This window comes from Lissotriton helveticus, chromosome 3_1 (genome assembly GCF_964261635.1).
Source record: "Lissotriton helveticus chromosome 3_1, aLisHel1.1, whole genome shotgun sequence".
Classification (NCBI taxonomy): domain Eukaryota; kingdom Metazoa; phylum Chordata; class Amphibia; order Caudata; family Salamandridae; genus Lissotriton; species Lissotriton helveticus.
The window spans coordinates 105,872,464-105,889,526 of record NC_136061.1 but is presented as its reverse complement, the minus strand read 5'-3'; the positions used below and the strand labels follow the sequence as shown (position 1 = coordinate 105,889,526).

At 50.7% G+C, this 17,063-nt stretch overlaps 1 protein-coding gene across 1 annotated transcript in view; it reads right to left on the bottom strand.

Annotated features, from left to right (window-relative positions):
• WSCD1 (WSC domain containing 1) overlaps window positions 1-9,612 on the bottom strand; it is a 296,810-nt gene extending 287,198 nt beyond the window's left edge. The window contains exon 1 of the mRNA XM_078683536.1: window positions 9,399-9,612. The gene's annotated coding sequence lies outside the window, so the exon portion shown is untranslated. The remainder of the gene's footprint in view (window positions 1-9,398) is intronic.
• Window positions 9,613-17,063: the final 7,451 nt, after the last annotated feature.

Sequence of the window (17,063 nt, the reverse complement as noted above, 5' to 3'; positions counted from 1 at the left end):
GCAGGCCCCGCGAGCAGACCTGGTGTGGGAACGGAACTCGCGAGGCAGTCCTGGTGCTGGTGAAGCAGGCATGCACCCTGGTGGGGAGGACAAGCCTGGCTCCAAAATGCAGCAATGCATGTGAGAAGCTCTGGTGCTACAGAGGAGGCGTTCAGGAGGATAGGACTAGTGTGTAGCAGGCATGCCCCACGAGAAGCACTGGCGCTTCGAAGCGTGCTTACCTGGGTAGCTGTCTTAGTGCTGTGAAGGCGCGGAGCAGGCATTGCTAAGGAGCTATGAAGCAGGCACCGCCAATGAGGAGTTCCTGAAATGTGGAGCAGGCATGCTTCTCAATGGACCAGCTCTGAGGGCTGAAGCAACCATGGTGGGGGAAAGGCTTTGAAAGTGTGAAGCGGGTGTAGCCAATATGGGAAGTATCTCAGTGTCTACGAAGCAAGCATCCTGGCGGGACAGGTGTAAAGAGTCGGAGCAAATCTTTTGCCCTGAAGCGTACATGCTTAGAGACCCCCGGGGAGCTGTGCTGCAGGCAAACCTAAAGGACTGGCTCTGCGCCTGCCCGAGGCCACGCAGTGGCCATCAAGAGGGCGGGTACCTAGTCAAGGAGGGCGGTCCCGCCCCCACTTGCCTGTCCGGCACATCCGCCTCACCGGTTGGAGGAGGCGGCTTGCCGAGAATCTCGTCCGGGCGGCGGGGAGGGGCTTCAGGGGTACTTATGCTGTGGTGCCCCTATCCTAAGCCTCTTTGCCGCCCGGACGCCGTACGATCTTGCGGGACACTCTTTTGTGACTACCTCGTCGTGTTGAGGTGAGCGAGGCCTTGGGCCTACCCTCTCCCCCCCCCCTTACTGTAGCCGCCTGCTCCCTCCGGGTGAGGTGGGAGCCTGGCGAGGCGGCCCGCTAGAGCGGGCTGCTGTGGGGGGGGGACGTCCGGTTTTCCTTCCGGTCTTTGTCCTCCGGTCAGCGCGGGCCCGGCCTGTTCTTGTCGGGCCCCGCTGTATTTGCTATACCGAGTCCCGTTTTCCCTAAAGGTTTGGGCGTCTTTAATGAGATCTCTCCGGCGCTGGAGTGGCCATGTTTGTGTGGTATTGTGGCGGCAATTGTAGGATTTACAAATATTGCATTTTGGCGGGTCGAACCTTCCCCAGGTTGTGCGTGGGTGTGTGATGTTGTGTATTTCTCCCTACCTCCTTCGCCTCGTCCGTCCCCCTTCCTCGTCGTCTGATTTCCCTCGCATTCTCTTTGGGGGTGCGGGCTGGTCCGGGGAGCCCCGCGTGGTGGGACTGTCCGTGGGGTAATGGTTCTCCCGGGAGTCCGATGCCGACCCTCTACGATCATCGGGGCTGTGGCCGAAGGGTAGGGTAAGCGTGTTTTTCCGTGTGTACGCTTAGCCATGCTCTGTGCATCTGGCGCTTCTGATTGCTCCTACCTGGGGCCTGAGCTGGATGCTTTCTCGCGACATCGTGCTTGTGCGCAGTGCCCTCAAGTATGGCGCGGTGTGTGGTATTCTAATGTGTACAGTTATTTACAGGTGGGCGCGTGGCCCGAGCGGTCAAAGGATCCGGTCTTAGGCACCAGTCTCTTCGGAGTCGGAGGTTCGTATCCTCGTGCTGCTTGGTTTCTTTTGTGAGGATTATGGCAAAGTGATAGTGCATGCTTGGTGGTGCGCGGGCTTTCAGGCGAAGGCCAAGACTCGTTATGGTTGTACTCATGTTGATGGGGGGGAGCTGTGAAGGATGAGCCAATTTTTACCCGCTTCATCATTATGCACGTACCGTGTATTTTGCATTCAAGGAATACCATCGTTCATGCAAAGTGTTTCCTTTTGATCGCTTCTGACTACGGGATCAAGAAGGCTTAATTTGGGCCCCGGAGTGGGGCGGCACTTGTGACTGGGGCCTGCGGAGATACGAGTGTGTTGTCCCCATATTTACCAGTGCTGCTGAGCTGACCAGTGGTCGTGGCCCCCATCTCATGGAATCGGGGCTGAGAGGCGTTTTGTTTGCATGAACGCTAGGTTTTCTTGCGCTTTCTCGGTTTTAGGGCCGAGATGTTTGTGCGGCTTGCCATAATCATGCGTGATTGTTGGTTTTATGATATGTTTTGGTTTCACGGTGCCGCATTCGGTGCCTCAGGGCACAGATATCCTTTCTTTCCCGGGTTGATTGGGGGCGCGATTACTAATGCAATTGCTGTCCTAGTGTCCACCGCTACTCTATGCCTTCTGTCGGAAACCACTAAGTGTGGCTGTCTAGCGGGATATCCTTACGTCTGTTTAATACCGTCAAGGTTCATTTTCGAGTCGCTGCCGTCCCTTTCTTGTTACTTACCAGTGTGATGTTTTGAGACTGCCTTGCAAATGTATTAGGCTTCGACGGTGAGGCGGCGCTCGTGGGGGGGGTTTTTCTCTCATCTGTCCGAGACATTTTGTCCAGGCAAGGGTTACATAAGTTCTTCGTTAGGGGTCAGTTATGTCTGACGGAGGTATTGTGCACAGTAACAGCATAGGGGCCCGACGGGCTCATTTTCGAAGCCAGAGGCGTGTTCAGCGGTTAGAGTTGCTGACTCTGGAGCTGGGGACCAGTGTTCGAGCCGCGGCGTCGGCTCATTTAATCTAACGGTCGCAGTGCAGTTTTGGTTTTCGGCTTTGGCTTCCGGGCGGTGGCGGGCAGATGTACCCCAATTGACACCAAAATTAGGTCAATTAGTATTGATAGCAAAAGGCTACGCTTTGCATCTTTCAACATTCCGTCGCCACGGTTTAGTGTGGCTACGCGCCTTGCTGTTCACTGCCCTGCCCCAGGCCCATCCTGTCAGCAACGCTAGCATCGGGCGGCTCAATTTGGGTTTGGTGGAGTGGGTCCAGTCGGCGGCACCACCTGTCTCGGGGTTCGTTGCCAGCAACCATGCACCTAGCTCCCACCCCTATGTCCGTCCGGGAGGCTTGGCTGTATATTTTCGTGGTGTAATAGAACACCGCCCGGTTAAGAAAATCTGCTTTTGTCGGCGCGCTGGTGTATAGCCCGTCCTCGCGTTTTCTGCGGTGTGTGTCGGGGGGTGGTGGGGCCAGCCCCTTCGTTCACTCGAACCATGTCCTTCATTTCTCCCCCACCCCCCTGCCTCCGAGGCGTCAGCCAGGGTCCCCATGTCGGGAGGCGGGTCGGAGGCTTCGCATTGTCCTCCCATGGTGCGTTCATGTGACCCTGGGCGACTACACAGGTGTATGCGGCGCCGGGCCAGCGCTGGAGTTTGCGTTCGGCAGTGCGGTCCTTCTGCAGTGGCGACGCTCACTACGTTCTAGCGCAGACTTTCCCGCAGGGTCCGAGCGTCACATTAGCAGTAACGATACCTGAGGAGAAGGTTTAGTGGACATGTTTCTGTGGCATATGTCACACTACTTGAGGTATTAGTGACATCTGTGGTGGTATCTAGAGCATCTAGAAATCGTGGGGTCGCAATCGCAATGCGTTTTGACAACACTTGAAATGCTTTACCATTTTGCAGGAAAGTAGTTAAAAAAGGATATGAACCAACGGTGTGTGCTGATCATTGTCTCTATGGTTCAGAAATATACCTGCATATTGTTTGTGATGATGAATTAGAAACGTGCTAAAGTGCGAACTACCATGTTTTCTCAGTTGTGCCTTTGGCGCGGTAGAGAAAATGTGGCTGGAGCTAGAGGGGGAGTTTCGCTCCAGGTGTCCGAGGGTCAAGGGTTGTGTAAGCATGCGGGGAGTGATGCGCTATTGTCCTCGGCAGCTGTATTCATTTCCGGCTTTGTTCTTTTCCGGTATGGTAGAGGATGGCATTCTGAAATGCGTTGATTTGTGTGGTCCTTGCGCTGGTCCTAAACAGGTTGTAGGCGGATCTCGACTATACTATTTTCCATGTATGCCTCAGTGACATATCGATCAGAGGATAAAGACATCTTTACAGTCTGTTGGAAAGATAGACTCCATGCTCCTGGGCAGCCGGCCATTTCCTGGGGCGGTATCTCTTACTTTGTCCGGCGCACGTGGGTAATGGCGTCAACTTGCCACCACTGGCACGGGAAGTACGCTTCACCATGTCCGGGGCACGCGGGTAATGGCGTACATGTCCGGCCATTTTAAAAGGCAATTATGTGCGAGATGTCCGCGTAAGGATGCGCCATCTGGCTTCAGGGCTAATTATTGGTGGGGCACAGGCATGTTGGCTTTTGATTGTGTTTTGGCATGCACGTCTTTATAGTGGCAGACTGGTGGAGTGGCCTTCCACCCACCACCCCTAATCCCCCCCCTGTCGGGCAGTGTACACTTGGTCCACACAGCCGCCCTCCAGGCCATGGTACACAGAACAAGGGTGCTTGTACATGCCTTTAGGCCGGGCAACGACGGGAGCGGAGAGACGTTTTCGCTGGATGTCCTGGCCACCCCTTTGCCTGCTGGGTTTTTGTTGGTTCTCGTGCCGTTTACAGCAACACCGCACTTTGGCAATTGCTGGGCATAATTTGGTCTTGGATGCGTTAGCAATTGTTTCGCTCGGCCTTTTGCTTGGGCAGTGGTGCGTGTTGGCCACCAGGGGGAACAGTCTCTCGGTTTCAGTTTCTCCGCACACGCTGGAATTTTGTGTGTCCTTTCCACGTTTTCTCATAGAATGTCATTTCTCAGCACTGCAGGATATCATCGTTCTTGCCCGCGAGTGCTGTTTTGCAAACGGGCATGTTCTATTTCCCGGACTGTCGTACACCTGATGATTCTTAAATGATTATGACTACACAGCAGGTACCTCTACTGTTTGTAATACGCGGTTCTCACCCCTGAATGTTTGCCTGTAGATGTTTAATTACCTTTAAATTTATTTAGGGTATTTATTCGGTAAATCTGTGGCCGGATTTCGGGTCACTTCATGCAATGATTCCCCAAGTAAACCGCATTCAGTGGCTATTAATTTAGCTGATTAACACAGGTGCCAATATTATAGTCGCCACTTCTCTGGCATTATTGCAGATCCACTGGTTTATGGGACATATTCATACGTGAATATCAAAAGACACTTTAGTGTTAACGGGAGCCTCACTAGGCAGATAATTGTTAACCGGTGTGTTCATATGTTTTGGAGCACGGCTCAGTGGGAATTCGGCTTTGAATGTGCAACATCCTGTCCAAGGGTATCGTGTTATAAGGTGAGTTGCGGATGAGACCCTAGTTTGTCCTGCTCATCCCTACTAGCAATAGAGGTTGACCGACTGCTTTTGCCCCTTGTAAATTCGGGATGTGGTGGTGTCACTGGTCCCAATTTCGGTCCAATTTTGTTTGGAACTCTCCTTTGGGTTTTAGCATGAGTTGCAGATGAGACCCTAGTTTGTCCTGCTCATCCGTACCAGCAATAGAGTTTCTATGACTGCTTTTGGCCCTTGTAAATGCGGGAAGTGGTGCTGACACTGGTCTCTATTCTAGCATTGGCACTCCCTGATCTAGCTATAGATCAGCATTGCAGGTAGTGATCTCTACGTTGTGGGTGGCAGTTTGTCATCGGCATAGCATGTGATAGAACTGGTCCAAGAATATTACAGCAGGATGCTGGACAGGTATTTGGAATAAGACCCTCACCTGTTCATTGTCGAAGACGCTCCCTCCCTGAGACGGGCGTAATCGAGAGCGTAGTTGCAGCAGGTGCAGGGGTTCCTAGGACACTTGATTCCTCCTCTGCTGAAGTGACCATGGCTGCATTTTATCATCCCACCTCCTTCCTGGGGGCCCATATTCTTCCTCTTAGCGCTGCCTATGACACTCCCTTGGCCCTATCCTCAGATAACTCGCACCCAATCCTTGCGAGTTCAGCCCAAAGTAACCAAGGGAAAACGCAGCGTGTGATAGTGCTGCTTTTCGGGACCCGTCACTTAGTATCCGGACGTCTAGGCATGGCACGTCTACTTTATTTTGATGGTTCGACATGTATCTGACACGCAGATATTCTTCAAAGAAAATCCAGTATCCTTCTATGTATATGATTTTCAAAGCACTCACGTTCCTTGCCCCCATTCACCACGTAGAGGTCTTCAGCCTAATGGGTAGGCACAACGGCCGGCCTCGGTTAGTCCATTGCTAACATGGGCGTTGTGCTGGAGTCTAATATTCTTATGCCATGTCTCAAACCTATAGACTGGTTATGCCACTTTCATATTCGCAGACGTCGTCTGCCATGTATGGGTCCTCTTGTTTACTACAGTAAGTTAAGCGGGAGGATTGTCATTATTTGAATGTCCTGGGGTTTAATTGTTTGATAGCCCAGGCTGAGATTTAGTGTCACCCGTATAGCTGAGTGGATCTTCATTAGACTCCTCCCTCCTTGGATCCTCTGGCGTAATACTCCTCTTTCCACCTAAGCGTCTGTTACACATGTTCTTTTGGGCCAGACGATTTTAGTGGGGTGGATATCTCAGGCTACTTCTGACCTGTACACGGATGGAGTTTTCAGAGTGTTTAATCTTAAACTAGGGTCTAAAGAAGGGTGTTTAGATGTGGCCCGGCATGCAACAATGAGTACCAATCACAGGTTTATAGGGAGCACTGCATGATTGGCAACAACTCGTAACTGAGAAATAGTACTTGGTACCCTCGATTAAGGCACATGTGTGGTCTGCCATGCTTGGGAGGGTCATTCGTTTAGTCTCCCCCCCCCTTCTTGGATCTCCTGCCTTCTTTTCCGAGGCTCGGGGGCCCGCTGGCAGCTCACCCGCAGTCTGCTGCCGTCAGTGTAACACTCTATTCAGTTATACAGAGAATAGCTGTGGCTTCCACAGCCAGAGTACGGACTGCCATAATGGTTTGGGGTGGGCCCGAGAAGTCTTTTAGGATTTCAGGTATGATCCGGGGGGGCAAGTGTTCGCGGCTGTCCCCGAGGCTTCCAGTTTGCCTCTTGTAAGACCTATTCGCTAGTCATTCCAAAATATGCTTTGCGCACTGCAATAGACTCTGTATCCTGGGGAGGATTAGTCGCTTATGCGTAATCTTGCAGTTGATTATTTCCTGTGACTGCGCTTGTTTTCCGGGGGAGAGTCTCTGCAGGGGGGGCCCTCCCCATCACCTGGTCTCTGGCCTGGGATAGTCTTCCCTCATGGGGCAATGGGACTGTTCCCGGGTGGTTAGGCACATTGGTGTCGTGGTGGCTGTTACTTCCCATACAAGCCCCTGCACAGGTCAGCCTTGGGGGCTCCCTGCCAAACTAACTTAAACAATATCTTGTCGGTAGCCGCTCCCAGCCTAAAACCCAAGGGGGGCAGGGGATACCGGCTGCTTGTAGACAGACCTGGGTATCGTTGGCAGCATGTTGCGCGAATGCGAAGTCTGGTGGTCTGAAACAGTGCCTAGAAGACATTGGCGGGGCGCTAAGTCCAGCGAGGCTATCGTGAGAGCAGGAAGGCGCATATATGCGGCCATGACAAAGTTTCGCAGCACAGTGGGCTGTTTTTCTTACCATGACGTGATTCGGGAAAAGGTCATGGGGTACTTTGAGGGAGATGGTGTTCTCCTCTCGCCTGTTGGCTTATACCTCTTTCTTCTGGACTTGAAATAAGAACTCATGAGCAGAGGTTGCAGGTAGAATAAGTGACAATGGTGGGGGGCCTGTGCGGCAGCGGTGACCACCGCACAGGCTGTGGCGGAGTTACGGGGCGATCCGGAAGAAGAGAGGTGCAAATGATGTACTTCAGTGGGCACATAGGGGTGCCAGAGCCTAACCTGTAACCTCATGGGAGGTGCAGGAATCCGTGTCGGCACCCCAGTAGACCTTCGGGCGGTTGTGGGCCTGTGCAGCCGGGGGTTTGCCTAGTCACGCCCAGCAAATGGGTGTGTCAGTATTTAATTATATTCTACAGCAGTTGGGTGGTTCGCCACTGTGCTGTTTGGCTCAAACAGGCGGACAGGTGGCGAGAATGCGGCCTGTCCTGGATCGCCCGTAAGCTAACCCACCATCTTTACATATGTTGTATGTAAATAAATCCTGCAGCAATTTTTGTACCCAAACTCTATTTGTCTGTGTTTCCTTTGCGGGTTTGGGTATGTGGGGCGGGGGAATGTTATGTAGCCCTGAGTTGACTATGCGCCTGCCCGAGGCCACGCAGTGGCCATCAAGAGGGCGGGTACCTAGTCAAGGAGGGCGGTCCCGCCCCCACTTGCCTGTCCGGCACATCCGCCTCACCGGTTGGAGGAGGCGGCTTGCCGAGAATCTCGTCCGGGCGGCGGGGAGGGGCTTCAGGGGTACTTATGCTGTGGTGCCCCTATCCTAAGCCTCTTTGCCGCCCGGACGCCGTACGATCTTGCGGGACACTCTTTTCCCTCCCGTCCTCTTACCCAGAGTGTCATGAGTAGGGGCTGTGGGGGTGTTTTAATGTGTCTTGTTTTTCGTTGCAGGCGGAGTTACGGGGCGATCCGGAAGAAGAGAGGTGCAAATGATGTACTTCAGTGGGCACATAGGGGTGCCAGAGCCTAACCTGTAACCTCATGGGAGGTGCAGGAATCCGTGTCGGCACCCCAGTAGACCTTCGGGCGGTTGTGGGCCTGTGCAGCCGGGGGTTTGCCTAGTCACGCCCAGCAAATGGGTGTGTCAGTATTTAATTATATTCTACAGCAGTTGGGTGGTTCGCCACTGTGCTGTTTGGCTCAAACAGGCGGACAGGTGGCGAGAATGCGGCCTGTCCTGGATCGCCCGTAAGCTAACCCACCATCTTTACATATGTTGTATGTAAATAAATCCTGCAGCAATTTTTGTACCCAAACTCTATTTGTCTGTGTTTCCTTTGCGGGTTTGGGTATGTGGGGCGGGGGAATGTTATGTAGCCCTGAGTTGACTATGTATTTTTAAGCCTGCATGACTTGTGGGCAACTCTCGCGCTTTGACGCAGAATAGCCCAGAGACTTTCTTTGGTGTTGCAAAGCAGGCATTGCTGGGGTGCTGTGAAGAGGGCTGTGGCGGCTCGGTGCTGTGGAGATAGCCTGTCAGATGCAGCACTCGGCCGGAGTGCAGGCACGCTGGGGGTACTGTATTGCAAGAACCGCGTTTGCCCGGGCTTCTTTGGCGAACCTTAAAAACATCTTGCTTGGTTCCCCAGTACCACCCCGGGGTGCACTGCCTCAGCCCACTCTACATCCCAAAGCCCCCTAGCCTGCCGTGACGCACACACAATGTTGCCCTCGTGAAAGAAATGCTTGGTGTTTTGAATATAAAAAGTAAATCGAGTTCACCAGCCCCTCGTCAGACCCCAAGCAGCACGACCCCCTGTCTGGACGAACACACCTCTCTTTAAAATGCAGCGCCAAGGCTGTGGGGGGGCGCTGGAGTCTGGTGGCGCGCTGTGCCTCGAGCCTCCAGGCGCTGAGTAATGCACGAAGTGCAACAGACTTAAGAGAAGGTGCAACTCACCTGTGCGGATGTCAGAGCGCTCGTGCCGCCGCGTCCCGCTGTCCAGAGGGCTGGTGCTGACCGGGTTCTCTGCTGCGCGTGAGGGGTCGTGCCTGTGCTCGGAGTGCGCGTCTCCCCCTGCACGCACACTGCGGGGGCTCGGCTCCCAGGATCGTGCTCCTCTCTGCAGCTCCCCCGGGCTCTCGCGGCTCTACTGCTCTCACTTCAGCAGCTCCAGCTGCTTCTAGCAGTAACTAAGCAGGCAGCGGCCACTTAGAGGAGATGAGAAGCACGCATGCGCAGTGCTGGCCGCACACCCCCTCTCTCTCCCGCTCACTGTCGCCTCCTCTCTCCGGTCCCCTATGGCACCCCTTCGTCCCTTGTACACATCTCCATTTACGATCAACTGTTGTCAATCCAAGCTCTTTAACTCTCTTTGTTCCTCCACCTCCCGCCTGTTTTCTTTAGCATGCCACTTTTCTTTTTCGTCTGCGGTTTCTGTCACACACATTAACCGTTCCACTTCTCTTCTCTACCCTATCACCTTCCTCACCCGTATTTTTCCTCCCTCTTTCTTCTGACCCCTGCAATTCCTCCTCTTCCCGTATATTATGACTCCCAAGCTTTATGATTCCTTTCTCCCCATATTGAGAGTCTAGCGGCCCGCCCACTGGGGCAGGAGGCCTCTCAGGCCACCAGGAGAAAGTGAATCCACGGACCCAACAGGTGCTCCAGCACTCACCCAAGCACCTGCAAGAGAAAGGGTAGCCGGCGTACACCACACCGACGAGGCCCCCAGGGAAGGGGTGGATACACAGATTCTCAGGGAAAATGGACAAAGTTATTGCTTCCAAAAGAGGGTTAAAGGCCGAGCCCCTTTATGGAAAAGACTGCTTAGATAGGGGCCACAAGCTCTTTGGAATATAAAGATTGTTGCAGCCTTACGGCCTCGCTCTGCAGTTTTCATGCACTTGAGGGATGTTTCTGCTCGGAGGTCTATTGGGAGTGTCTGATCCAGCGAAATAGAGGGTTGTAGGTAATTGGGTTATAGTTGGGGATGGGGTGAAATCTTACTCAAGCAGCACCCACAATTCTTGTCAGGGTGAAACATAACCAAACCCCAAATTAACCTGTGCTCGACCCTCTGTTAGCTTGGCACAATAGCAGTGGACTTAACTAAGAGGCAATGTGTCAAGTATTTAGGCAGCACACAAACAATAATAAAGCCAAAACACAACGCAAGAAAAATCCCACACCAATTAAAAAAATAGAGTAGAATCAATACATTATTTGACACCAAAACAACTAAAATCCATTCAATAGAAACAGAGGTATACAATTTTAAAGATTTAAGTGAAACTAGTGCTAAAAAGCACAAAGAGGCAACTGTGGTCCAATGGTCATAACGGACTGGGGCAAAGTCACAAGTTGAGACCAACCATTGAGTTTGGGCTGGATACAGGGACCGAATTAGGTTCACTGAACAAAGTAACTAAAATGCTGGTTGCGGAGCATTGCATGATCATGCTATGAGGGTGCTTCACACAGCACTAGTTCCGATGACATGTAGGCTGCTATGAAAGGTCCTGCGTTAAGGAAGTATCGTAGAGAGGACGTACGGATGTGGTGCAGGGCTGCGATGCAAGGTCCTGTGTCCGGCATTTCTGCTGCGGGGTGCAAGGAGATGCGCCGTGCTGCTTCAGTTTTGCTCAAAATCCCACAGAGTGGCTGTCAGAGCACTTTCAGGCCCACTACAAAGGGTCAAGGTCTGGGATGGTACCACTTGTGGAATAAAACTTACAACAAGCAGAGTACTGGTGCTGGGTTCATGGTAGTTGGGGCCTTTTCAGTCCCAGAGGCCTTAATTAGGGGCCCAGTCAACAGGACTTTGTAATCAGCCAGTCAGTAAAAAAAATACTTTATTCGGTTTCAAACATAAACCACAAAAGTATACAAAAAATATGCAAATTGGTCCAAAAAAGCAACAGATTATATAATTGAAAAGGACCAAGGATTGACAATGAACAATACACAAGGTCTAGTTAAAAGTGATATAAATATGTTTTTGCATTAAAAAGAACATTTCGTAATTAAATTTTAATAACAATCATATCTATACAACCAGTTAAAAAAAGAGTTGCGTGCATTATGATGTTACTTTGCCCAATTCATTTTTTTGCTTAATCTTGTTACAATTGTCAAAAATTTTGCAATATTGTAAATTTCCCAGACACTTGGTAATAACTGGAGAAATAACAACGCAGGTTTCACTTGATAGAACCCTTTGCCCTTTAATAAAGGTACAATACATTTTTTCCTAAGGGCGGTGAAGTGTTTGCAAAAGAACATTGTAGTCATTCTGGTGGTCTTGGGTTCAAGATGCATGTCTAGCCCTTCTCGCTTAGGCAGCAGGGCAGGAGGGTAACAGGGCAGCAGAGCAGATATCCAGCTTGCAGCAGAGTAGTATAGCAGTCCTTCTGAGTCATCCAGAGGTGTACTGAAGAGCTGAGTCTGATGGTCCAATATTTATACTTGGTGTCAGCGAGAAGCTTCTAGAGTCCCCCCCTACAGAGGTGTCTGGAATTTCTTTCTTTCGACCCTGGTCCCAGCTTGCCTTCGGTCACAAAAGACTTTGGTCAACCTTGTTGTGAGTGTTTTCAGGCAGAGCCTTTGTGATGTGCAAGTGTGGTAGATTTCAACCTCCCCCCCCTAACAAGTGAGAGATGGCCCATCCTGCCAACACCTATTCCCCCATTGTCTCACTGTCTGGGAGCAATACAGGATGACCAACTGCCAGCTACACCGAGTCATGTGACCCAGGATAGGGAGCACACACCAAATGGTGAGGACAAGAAAATGCTTTCTGATAGTGGCATTTTCAGAATTGTGACTTAAAATCCGACTACCGTTAAAGGGGGGTTAAATAACTATTTATAAACACTAAACTTGACATTCTTACCTGCACGTAATTGAAAGATATCCCTTATTAAATGTAATAAGGTAACCCCATGTTGTTCTAAGAGAAAGTTAGATCTTGCAGTAGTGAAAAGTGAATTTAATTTGTTTTTCACTACTGGGATATGTAAAAGTTAAAAGTAAATGTTCAACTTTTAATTTATGCTGAACCCTGCCCAATGGGCTGTTTATGGCCTACTTATGGGTGACTTATGTCTGTTAAAAAGTAGTAGGCTGTAAGCCAATTGTATCATGATTACAGAAGAGAGCACAAGCCCTTTAGAACTAGCTAGCAATGGTAAAGTGTGCAGAGTCCTAAAAGCCAACAAAAACGGATTCAGAAAACAGTAGGGTGAAGACAAAAAGTTTGGGGACGACCCTACAGAAGAGGCCAAGTCCAACACAACCCCCCTCCAACCAAAAACCAGGGTAGGCTAATCAAAACCTTGATGGGCTTCCCAGCCTGGGATATAGAACATGAACGTAGTCCATGGTATGGAGGGACACTTGCCAGTTCATCACCCCTCTGAACTCAGTTTAATCCCTCTGTCTACACTCTCCTGAGCCACCAAACTGAATCACGAGGCATCCTTCTCCCCATTTGTGGACCCAATCTATTAAGCACCTAAACCTAACTTGCTCACAGATACATCCCAGTAGGCAGACAGTGCCACCATTGCCAACAAAGTGATGTCGCCCATTTCGCAATTTGTATCAGATTTCTGTCCTCAACCCAAAGAAAATTCTACCTATAAGGACAACAACCAACAGAGGCCACAAAAGCTGTCAGTTTCTAGAGCCAGGCCCCCTGCATCATCCACTTCAAGGTGAAAGCTCGAAGTGGGGGATTGAGTAGGCTTCTGTTCTAGCCTTGGGGCTTGCAAGGAGTTCCATGCAACTACTCAAAGTTAGGGGCAGCAGCCCTGGGTGTTAGAGCTTCTACCTCCACTCTACTTCCTACCAGTCCTGTGGTGATATGCCAAGGCTGGCTTTTTAGTCTAGGGCCTGTACCCTAAGGATGAGCATGGGAGAGGAGGTGAGTCATCCCTCATTCTGCCTCTCCATCTGGGCTCCAATACCCTCTGATTTGGAGTGGCACCTCCAGAAAACTGAACTGTCAGGGCGCCATGGGCATCTGGGGACTTACTGTCTGCCAGCTCCCCACCCCACTCCATGGATACCAGACCTATGAGGCGGAAAAGTCCTGCCTCTGGGTCTGTCCGGTGTACTGCTCCGGGCAAACCAGTTTTTCCACTACCATAGTCTGGTTAGCCTCGGTGTCTCTCAAAGCAGTGGCAATGTTCGTATTCACTTCAGCCTGGTGAAAGTGACGATTCTCACTCTCAGAAATCCCCAGTTAACCCTCTGAATCTACCTCCCATCAAAGGGAGTCTAGTGCATAGTCTATTTTTTGCCCCTGTGGGCTAAGTACACCCAAGGCTACATCAGCCACCACTCTGGAGGTAAAACAAGTGGGTGATTTCTTTGGACAGACAGAGCCCCCCTGCTTGCATCCTAACTGGGAGAAATCAAAGCAGCAGGGTTGGAAATGGGGCGACCACCCACCAGAAGCACACCTCTGTTTCTCTGAAGGGACATGGGAATCCTTTCCTCCACCTTACTCTGGGACTTGTCTGGGTAATCTTTAACCTCCCCTCATCTATGCCTTCCTGTCTGCCAGAATTGGTATCAAATAATTTATCTGGAATTTGAGTTCAAAACAAAATCTCTGAATGGCACTGCACAAACACAAATCCAAATCTCATCGCTGTAAACCAATATTGAAAATTGGGTTACTGGCTGAGGAGGGTGAAACCCTACTCAAGCAGCAACCACAATTCCCGTCTGTCAGGGTGAAGTCAAAAGAAAATCCAAATTAACCTGCCCATAAGCCTCCGGTAGTTTGGCTCAAGCAGTCAGCCTTAACTTAGAGGCAATGTTTAATGTATTTATGCAGCACTTCAAATAGTAGTACATTGTAAACCATCACAAGCTGCGCTGTATGCTTCACAACTGCAGATCTGCAGTAAAACACAAACTTGAAATCTCCGACACCATCACCCTTCACAAACTTGACATGCTCTTCCTCTCAGAGACCTGGTTCAAAGATACCTCTCACTCTATTTTTGATCTCCTACTACCCACAGGTTATTCCATATTTAGGAATGACAGAACTGAAAACACGGGGGGAGGTGTTGCAGTCATCTTCAGAAACGCCCTCCAACTTAAGGCGTCTCCTATCAGCCCCCCCACACCTTTGAATGCCTTTCTCTTGAGCTTCAATTGCAACACCGTTCACCGCTCAGATTCCATATCATTTACCGCCCGCCTCGTAGTGGCTCTTCGTTTATAGAAGATCTCAAAGACTTCATCAGCGACCAATACTCTCAAAGTGACAATCAAACCATCGTGGGTGACTTCAATCTCCGCTGGGGCGCACCGCTAGACTCCTCTGCGAACTCACTGGCCACCTTCCTCTCTGCAAATGATCTTATCCAACACGGCACTGAATCAACCCACTCCAAAGGCGCTATCCTGGACCTTGTTATTTCTAAAGCAGGCATGCTTTCTACTACTATCCCAATTCATGTAGATTGGTCTGACCACCTGTAAAACAAAAGGGTTCAGGCAGATCAGGTCGATTACCCCTTTTCGAGGTTTGCCCGGCGTCAGCCGCTTCTTACCCAACTCACGATTTATCAAATAAAGAGGCAGGCGCTGGAGACTGGAAGGCAGGAGACAGGAGTTTATTCCGACGGAGCAGAACAAATCAGATCAGACAACGACGTATCGTTTCGAGGTGCTCTAACAACATCTCCGAGGCCTGGCCTCTTATACACAGTTTTATGGTTTTATTGCATTCATTGCATCCGTAATATTACTTTGAAGTACTGCATGACATCCTCGGAATCCCCGGTCCAGACCCGTTCCCACACACATCTATAGTAGAGTTCCCACCCCGATCTCAGCATGTGATGGCAATTGCGCAGCTGGACATTCCGCTGGGAACGGGAATGTAGGCGATCGGTCGGGTCTAGGGGTGTGAAGGTATTGATTAATCTCTGTTCCTTTGATGTGGGGTGAGTTCCTGCAGTGGGGGCAATAAACTGCATCTGTTGAGCTATGTGATGGCTTGGGGTCAGGCCGGACAATCGGGTAGGGAGGAAGAGGTTATCAAAGGGCCTGTTCTATGAATGAGATGAAAGAGTGAGGGGGGGGTTGCAGCACGGGATGTGGCTCGAAGACAGGGTCGCGCTGGAGGTGCGTTATGACTCAAGCAGGAGAGACCGGGGGCTGTCGGGTATGCTTGCGAGGCTGGGGGGTGAGAGAGAGAGAGAGAGAGAGGCTAGCTATCGGGAGTGGGCAGAGAGGCCATGGCATTCAAAATGGCTGCTGCTTACGCGCACGTACGAGTCTGAGAAGGGACAAGATGGCGCCGATAATGTTTATGCCACAATCTAGATTTTAACACACCACCTCATCCCATTCACTCTTCAACTTTCACACTCTATAACTCTTGGCCAACCCAAGAGGGCCATCTCCTGGTTCCGTGATACCAAAAATATTGATGTCGGTCCCCTCTGTGAATCAGCTTTGCTATCACTTCCAAGGCTAGACCCGAACATAGCTGTTGACGATCTCACCTCCCAATGCCTCACAGTTCTTGCAGCTGAAAATAATAACGTCGCTCCACTCAAAAGCAAAAGGATAAGGCCCACCCCCTCAGCACCGTGGTTCAACAAATCCCTTTATGAGGAAAGGAAGCAGCTAAGATTCCTGGAGAAGCATTGGAGGCAATTGCCCTCCACTGACAATTTAGCCATGCTTCGCACAGCAAGATCCAAGTACCACAAGCACATCTTCCTTGAGAAAGCGACACACTTCAAAACCCTCCTTGATTCCGCCAAAAATAGACCCAAAAAACTATTCGATCTCATCAAGACTCCGAGCTGCTCTCCCCCAACCTCCAAGGTGGAGGATTCTACAAAGAGAGCAGCGGATTTCGCTATTTTCTTCGATGGAAAAGTAAAATCACTTGTGGATCAGGTTGCTCATCCTACACCTCCTGAGGAGCGCAAATCCGTAGCCATTTGGCAGAGCTTTGACCCCATATCTGAAGATGCCCTTCTCAAGTACATACGCGAAACAAAGCCCTCCAACCATTCTCTTGACTCTATCCCCAGTGCCATTGCCTTTGACTTCTATACCCATTCCCTTTCCTATTGGACCACTCTCATCAACCTCTCCCTCTGGCAAGGCTCCCTTCCTGTCTCCTTCAAAACTGGGCAGGTCACCCCTCTGCTTAAAAAGCCCACTGTTGATGCGAATGACCTCAACAACTTCCACCCCATCACTAACCTTCCCTTTCTTGCGAAGATCACAGAAAGATGTGTAGCAAAACAACTCTCTCGTCATATCAAGGACAATGATCTTCTTGACAATTGTCAGTCCGGCTTCATCCAAAACTGCAGCACTGAAACAGCCCTACTGCAAGTGGTTGATGATGCGCTGAGGATACTCGACTCTGGGGGGTCCTGTCTGCTAATTCTCCTTGACCTTTCCGCAGCCTTCAACACTGTTAATCACAACACCCTCCTCAATATTCTTCAACAGAGAATGGGCATGGAGGGCACTGTGCTTAAATGGTTTGCATCCTTCCTCTCTGACAGATCTCAAATGATCAAAATAGCGAACAGTCTTTCTTCTCCTGTGGCGGTGGGTCAAGGTGTT